Genomic DNA, 8,460 nt, shown 5'->3' on the forward strand with positions numbered 1-8,460 from the left:
ACTAAAGTTGAAATATTTCATGTAGAATTAGTCACAATATAGATATTTGAATGCAGATTAGATAAAAGTAAACTGCATTGCAGCACAGTGATTCAAGCAAATAATTTTGTGTCCCTGTTGCGAGTCTTCAGGGAGGTTAAATACAAGCTTGGCTGCACACCAGTCCAAATGGTTATTGTAAGGATTCCTGGCTTAATCTTACTAATGATAAAAGTTTAGAAACTGGTTGCGATGATTAACTTGGCTGGCCTGCCGTATAAAAATAATAAAAAAAGAAACATTGGCAAAAGGGAAACCCAGTCCCAGTAAAACAAAGCTCTCACACACAAGAACATGCAAATCAACTGGACAAGGGTGAAAAAATGCAATGATAAAATGCACTGACAGATATGGAAGCTGACCGGATCCCATCCTGCAAACATGTGGACATGAGCTGTCGCAGTCCACCAGATGCAGGAGAAATATCACGCATGAGAAGACCACAACAAGGTTTTAGCACGGTGAAGCAATAAAATCATCATCCACAAAGCGTTTGTCACAGTGCTTTCCACAATTATCTCAATATGTGATAAATTTTTTTTGCTCCTGTCATTGTCTCATTTCCTGTTCCTAAAATAAGAAACCATGTTTCCTTCTATCCACTACTTATATGGCAACCACTTACAAACGACTGGACGAGGATACTCATTCCTAAGCTATTTGTCAAATGACTAAATCAATGCAATATGTTGCCTCAATGGTCTGTTTTCAATGTTTAGTGGTCTGGGAAATGTTGTCACATGCTCAGACAACTATCTTAGCTCCTACTTTGTCAGTCCTTGCTGGCAAAAATACTGAGCATTGCGAAGCCGCATTTGTTGACGGGGAAAGTGGTTTACTTAAAGATTTCCCCCTTCATCTTCTGTGCAGATAGTGACCCAACTGCACACAACTCGCCTCCAGGGGAATACTGCAATCTGTTTGTGGTTTGCAGCTGGATGCAGGTGATGGAGCTCCTCTTGTAGCCTGGAAGACAGCTGTTTGAGTGGGACTAGGGGACATATGAGGCCAACGGGCTGTGTTCAAAAGGCAACAAGAAACCCTGTAAAATGGGCAGTTTTTAAAATCTAAACAATGGTAATGAACAAGAAATGTTCAGCTATTGCTTATAATCTGCTCAGTGTACAGTATAAAGAGATGTTGCCAAGAGAAATCAAAATGAGCTCAATGAGCTGGTGGTGACTGCAAAAAAAGAATAGTAATTGCTGAAAATTCACCTTAAACAGGATAGATATATGATCGATCAAATGACTCAAATCACTGCAATGTAAACACATTAAAAGTTAATTAAAAGAAAGTTGAGACTGTAAAGTGCCATGAGGTCCGGGAACTTTAGATTGCACCTAACTTGTTTCCAGAGATGCTTTGATTTGGTCTGTACATTTGAAAGGAAATCCATTTGCTAATTGATTATTGCGTATTTTGAAACAAAGTTGCTGATTGGTTTACTTGGGGCCTGATTACTATTTACACTAGAGTTTAAATGGCTTCCTGTTACGCTATCAAATCATGCAAAGTAGAGGTAGACTTGGTAAACACTGAGTGGCAGAGATTTAATCCAGAGAAAGATCATTTTAATGTTGCCCTTTACTTTTTTTTCCTCTACAGTAACTCCAACAACTCAAACAGTTCGATTCTCAGAATGTAATATATTGATTTAGGCTTTGGTCATAGAGCTGGTTCATGTAAAGTTTCATGTGTGGAAGCTCTGTGTCAGCAGAAGGTATTAAGGAACTGAAAAAAACATGTAAAAATGTGAAACAAGAAGGTATTTTTTAAAACTATTTTTTTTTTTGTCGTGAAAAACCCAAACATCTAATACTAGAACCAAACTGATGTTATGGCCGACAGCAAACAACTATATCACTTGACATTTGCTCACTTGATATTACTCAGCACATCGTGCAGGTCTGAGCAGTCCTTATGCTGCCTGATAGACAGACAGGTGGCAGCAGAGAGCTACGAGGCCGCAGCAACTGATGCCCCGGGGTTTTCTTCTACACAATTAAAATGTATGTCTCTTTTATTCCATGCCAACTTCATCTTAGTGAGATTTCTCAGGTCTTTCAGAAGGTATAAAAGTACTTGAACAATCTCAGAAATGACTCATGAAGACAAATACAGCAAGCAAAGGATGTTTCTGATGGAATGCAAACTCTGGACCCTACTGTGAGTAAGTATAATTTGCATCGTTTGAGCTGCTTGCAGGACAATGTGTGGAACAGGAATGCAATTAAGGTTAATCATATGTGATATTACATATTTTAAAATGGGTTCAACTGGAGCTCAAATGCAAAGTGAAGACTGATGAAGAGAATTTTCTATGAATAAGTCATCTCTGCCACGGTTCTTTCCGTCTGCGTGTCTTGTCGGCGCTGGGGACACTGCAAATGTTTTGTCAGGGTTCTTGGTGTGGTGTCAGCATTTTGGCACAGGGGAGTGATTTAAGGAGGCATGGCGTGCTTCTCATGCCCCTCCACGCCTGACTCTTCTAGTCTGACCTCAGAGTATATGCAAACAAATAAAATGCCACTGCCTTTTTAATTAGCTCCAAGGCAGAGATTGACAGCTTGTAGTGGCAGTGATAACACAGTAACCAGCTATTACTCTAAATATTTGGTGCGTTGCACAGTTAAGATCATGCGTGGGATCTGGCGGCATCACAGGTTATTTCTTTTTCCTACATTTGGCAGACGGCTTGCTCAGTGTCACCTTTACAGGCAGAACAATAATTTATACGGCAGAAACTGTTGATGGGAAATAACTGAGGTCGTAACCTTGATTATTGCCAATTTAGTGAGCAGACCCAGTGTTCGTGCTTTATTAAATTACTGCTCGCCCTCAATCTGGCACCTTGAAACAATGTTGATGTTGACCTTAAGGTTACACAGTTCAGCCTAAATCACCGGGCTGGAACTTGAGTGCGAAAAAAGCTCGTAGGGGGCTTACTGTGTCTGTTTAATTGAGCAGTGATTCAATATTTAGCTCTGGAGACAATGAGATTTCGTACCCATTCAAGCTGAACTTACACATAAAAAATTTTTTTTTAAAAACATGACTGTAAAATAAAAAAATTAATCATAATAATAACGATGAAGAAAAATAAAAAAGATACTTAAAATATTTGTTTTGAGCATTTTTTGAAAATACAATAATTTCCCATCAGAATCAATGTGTTTTCAACTGTCAAACAATATTTGCTTTTGATTGTAAAATCCCTCATGATAAATATTTGTCATTGAATCACTGTAATTCCTCGGTAAAACATATCTGCATAGGCGCTCATTACATTGTCGGTTTTGGCCCAGCATCAAAGGCGAGCTAGGGCAGATGAAGAATAGAAATTCCATGACATGTGTTAGATATCACATTTCACTTCAGTGGAAATCCTGCAAACCTCTTTGTGAACAGCACATCTCTCTCCCTGACAATTAATGCATTTTTGTTTTCTCTCAGAAGCAATATTTCTAATCAAATGTAATATATGTTATATGAAAGCTGCTGCCATCATTCAGTCTGCTGATATTTTGTTGTGTTACACTACTTGACATGAAATAACATGCAGCTTCCTGATCTTTCCACAAGCTGAAACTCTGGCATCTTTTATTGATGGTTTCATACTTTAGACTGATCTTAACATTTTAGTGGGAAAGGGTGTAAACTGAAGATAGACTCGAGTGATGACATGCTGCATTATCTGGCACTTTAATAATTAACCCTCGTTTAATAAATCCGCTTTCATTGCATGACTGTTCTTGTGGAACCCTGATCGTGACCCCAGACTTTAGTGCTCACGGCCATGAAAGCCATTATTCACAGTACGACTGTGCGAGGGCATATCTGACTCTGATGGGGCTTGTGTTTATTTAATGCCGGTTAAATGACTAGGTTCAGGCTTGCAGCTTCCTCTGCTCTTAAAATGTAATTACAGGGGATTCCTCTTCTGTACAGACATTTGACAACTCTGTTGAACTCTTCTCTTTTCATGACACAGTGATACACGCTGCTCTGTCAATATTAGTAAACGACAATATTTAGCGTTGCTTGCGGTTTATGATTTTTCCAGTTGTTTAGCAAATGTTAAAGACTCAACCCAGTTGTAATTCTTATAATACAGAAGCTAAAAGTGAACAAATATGTTACTGTATGTTTCATAAATTAAATGCATCATTTATTGTACTAAAAAATACCATCTTCGTACACAATATCTTGCAGTAAATTGAGTCTGTGTAACTCCTCCTCGTTTTGTTTTTTCTGATTACAAACTAATGCTCCAGGCCAACAAAAAGAAAGCAGCAATTAAAACATAGTTATATATTCAAGACCACCCAGAACTTACTGCTTTCTTGACCCCATTATATTATAATTCTGGCCTGAAGAGTTTACTGCATTGGTTTGTGATGTGGAAACAAGCTTATTATGACTTCCATATAGCTGGGGGATTTAGTTTATTGTACAATTAAAATCCGTTTTTCTCTTTTCAAAGGCAATAAAACTATTCAAATTAGGCTGTCCTAATTTTAGCATTCGAACATTTCGACTTTCTTCAAGCCCGATTTCGCCAACGCGATGAAGAATATACGTAATTTCAAGTGGTATGTTTAGCTGTGATCATTCATCAAAGTCAAACCTGTGTGTTGACAGTGCGGACATTGCAGCTGATCCAGTGTAGCTAAACATTTTCAGTCGATCTCAAATGTAGATGCATGTATGTAATCTTCTCCCGGCGTTTCTATCATTTCTGCACAAACCAGAATTATGAGGAGGGATTCCGTGTGGCCTCCGCGAGGAGAGGTCGATTAACTTCAGTGTGTAGTCCGGTGCGTGTGGGGAAAGCGTCTCAGCACTGCACGGGGCATGGAAAAAAGACGAGGTGAGTAGGAGATAAAGCAATGTAGATCATGGAGTAACGTTTTGACTTCACGGTAAAACAGTCATTGCTTCATTTGTCTACTTGAATTGTTATGGTAAATAAAATAGAGAAGAAAAAAAATCACAGGTTTTTAGACAAGACTTTTTTTAATTTGTTTATAATCTATACAGCTCCTTTTATTGTCCATACGAAATTAAATTGGTGGCGGAAGAAACATCCGGTCTTCCTCACATTGTTCCACAACCTGAAGATGACATCGTAAGATGCGGACTCAAAATACATTTTTCTATAATCAGGACTTCTAAATTGCAATATCGGGACTGTCTTTATTAAAGGAAAATAAAAAGAAACTAAATAAATTGTTGAGTATTTCACTGCAGTATTTTTGTGGGATGGTGTAAAAAGAGTTGATAGATAAATTTATACGTTCTTGGAAGTCAAAAAAAAGTTTTTTAAAAGCACTAAAGAGCCATCTGAAAATAAAAATAAAACTATTGAAACGGGTCATCAGGAGAAACTTAAGAAATGACACATTCCTCAGCCAGTTCAAGTAAGTGATGTTACTGCTTTCAGTGAGTTTATTTAGTCTGCTATTCATCCTGAAAGTTTCCTTACTTGTTCTGCAGTGCATGGCTGACAAAGTAAAAGACACCAGGGACACAGAAAAAAATCGATTCAATTGATTCTTTCCCACAGTTTCAATAGATGTTTCTCTTGTAATAGGTGATATTTTTGGTGATCATTTTGAGAGATAAACATATAACAGTGTTATTGCTGGCCTGAATGGGAAAATGAAGAAGCTGAATTAAATCAAGCCTGCGGGTCAAATGTTAGTGTTGCCCAGCCAAATCAAAGTTTGTGAGAATTTTTTTTTTACACCTTCTTTTAAAGCACCATGACTTAATTTATGTATAAGTAGAACGTTTTGGCTGTATCACAAAGGATTGTAAAATTAAATGAATATGATGCGCTGGACATTTGTTTTAATGAACTTAAAGTCACCTTTCAGTGAAAAATCTTAGGTAAATAAAGGCGTATATAAAGGTTACCAGTGCTGCCATGGTTCTTGGGAATGAATTTGCATGACTGTGTGACTGTGTGACTGTGTGAGTGTGTGTGTGTGTGTGTGTGTGTGTGTGTGTGTTGGTTTCCATGCATGTTAGAAAGAATTAGAGAAATGGGAGAGTGACAGGTTCAGACAGGGAATGTCAGCACATTTGAACATACAAATGTGTAAGGAAGCATCTCTGGAGCAGATAGATTTTTGTTCTTGCATACACACGCAGACATTTCTTCAGCTTTGCCATCTTCCTTATTCCGGCCTTAAGGAGACATTATGTATATGTTCAGACCTAAATCAGTGCAATGGTAAAATGAGGACTAAATCTGTGTCTGTGTCTTGGCTGCATAACATCTGTACAGTGTTTAAAAATAAGAAAAACTATTTTTAGGTAGAATTGATACTATCAACATAAGAAAAATTGTATTCCAGGATAAGTCACTTTTATTTATATATTTCAAAAACACTGGGCTTGAATTTGCCACAGACCTTCTATTCTAAGACTTGGTTCAGTTAAGACCCCTCCTCCCCCACTGGTTTCTCTTCTTACACTTTTTATGGAGTTTCTTCTCTACCCTGACAGAGGAGAATGCATCCAGCTTGGTGAAACCAACCCACGTCTGGAGTCAGGTGACTTTGCTGGGAACATGTATTGTACTTGGTGATATGGAAGACTGGGCTTGGATGAGGTCCTTCACTCCCCCTTCTTCAGCTTTGTTTTGACTAGCATGCCAACTCTCTGACTACCAGTGAAGCGCCGACACCCCTGGAGTGGATTCTGAGCATACCAAGGAAGAGATGCCTTTGAAAGGACAGATGTTCCTGGGTTTAACCTGCCTCCTACCCAAACCGCCACTCTCCTTCCATTGTATATTTGCTCTGGCTCTATAAATAACTGACTGGTGTAAGTCACACAAAAATGTAACTGATGTGCCGCTGACCTCTGAGCCCCTCACGTTTGGAAGCCAAAGAGGCAACTGAGGCAGGAGAAGAGTTGGCTGATGCAGTCATGCTAAATGGATTCGGGTAAGGGGACACAGTGAACACACCCATTTTGTCCACATATGGACTAGTCTAGATATCTGGACTAGCTCAGCTGTCTTATGTAACGACAGTGTGTAGTCCTGGCAAATGATGGGGCATGACGGGCACAAGCCAGTTTAGCCACAGAGTCTAAGAATAAACACGGCTTGATAAACTTATTTGGTGTTCTTCTCAAAATATGAATACTCAAAAATCGAAATATCTAAATACCTGAAAACCTCGAACGTAATAAAGTATTTCGCTGATTAAAAAATCATGTAGCACTTTCAGTTTGAAAAAATGTCACTTATGTTGAATTGCAATTTTAAAAACTTTTTGTAAGATTTGTGAGACCGCAGAGTGTTTGCCCTCTTGCTGTGGCTGCCGGGATGAATGGGTGATTGTTCGTTGGCCCTTGTGACGACTCTCCTGGGGCCCATCAATTTACTAAGGCTCCTTGGAACATCAGGTCATGGCTAACCAGGCTCTGAGGCTGCAGCCTGGCCTCACTGTGCTGATTTTGCCCCAGTTACAGCTCAGGACCTCCGGGGCGCACAGCTGGGTCCCTTAAAAAAGCTCAGCTCAGAAACACTGCGGCTCCTCTTACCCAGCCCTCGCTCTCCACTGAGAACAGCCCAGATATCAGATACTGTGTTTTTTACTTGATATGTTCATGTTTGCTTGCCAAAGCCCCTGGAAACCATATTAAAATATGTGTTCCATATTTTTTAACCAACAGTCCTCTTCGGTTGAAGAATTTGTCCAGAATTTCCATCATCCCCTGACTTTCCTCTTCTTGCATTTTTCCCCATAGCTTCATGTCTCCCTGTCTCCTACCGACGTGTTCACACACATCTTAATTTTCTCTCTTCCCTCCTCCAGCACAGCTACCGTGTTTGTATCAATTAAAGCTGACCGCCAGTCAGGTGGGTCTGTGGGACATTTTAGAACGCAGAAGGGCAGCCAGTTCTCTTTGTGCCTCCAGCCTGCTCCCAGACTCCAGCCCCAGGCCCTGCTGAGGCCTTGTCCTGGGCAACGCAGAGAGACACCTGGCCAAACCACAGAAACACTTCCAGCTGCAGACTGCCTGACGCTCACCACGGAGAGAATTCAGGCCAAAGGTGGAGAAGCTCACTAAGAACTACTGCACAACCACTGACAGTTCTCCAAAGTTTAGTCCATTTCATTTTTAATTTCAATAAAGCAATAAATGGCTGAAAGATAAAGAGGCTGCTTTGACATTTGTATGAATCTTTACACTCTGTCACAACAAAAGCCTCCTTCCTCATAAGAAAGCAGAAGAGCAGAACAGTTTTTAAACAGCTCTTCTTTAAGTGAAAGTGGGAGAGCAGAAGGGGTGGAAAAAAGGCAGAGAGAACAACAGCTCCCTTTTCTCTCTGACCAGTTGACATGAAAGACCACATTATGTCTGAGATTAGAGGCAATTACACTGGGAGTGCGCTTT

At 39.7% G+C, this 8,460-nt stretch overlaps 1 long non-coding RNA gene across 2 annotated transcripts; it reads left to right on the forward strand.

Annotated features, from left to right (window-relative positions):
- Positions 1 to 2,149: 2,149 nt before the first annotated feature.
- LOC142398311 (uncharacterized) lies at positions 2,150 to 8,217 on the forward strand. 2 transcript variants are annotated; one of them, XR_012772780.1, is made up of 3 exons: positions 2,150 to 2,212; positions 4,794 to 6,998; positions 7,878 to 8,217. It is a non-coding gene; the product is annotated as an uncharacterized LOC142398311 (long non-coding RNA). The 2 variants fall into 2 exon arrangements; XR_012772779.1 differs by having other exon boundaries at positions 4,794 to 4,912; positions 6,556 to 8,217.
- The last annotated feature ends 243 nt before the right edge of the window (positions 8,218 to 8,460 follow it).

The sequence above is a fragment of the Odontesthes bonariensis genome, chromosome 14 (assembly GCF_027942865.1).
Source record: "Odontesthes bonariensis isolate fOdoBon6 chromosome 14, fOdoBon6.hap1, whole genome shotgun sequence".
In the NCBI taxonomy this organism is placed as follows: domain Eukaryota; kingdom Metazoa; phylum Chordata; class Actinopteri; order Atheriniformes; family Atherinopsidae; genus Odontesthes; species Odontesthes bonariensis.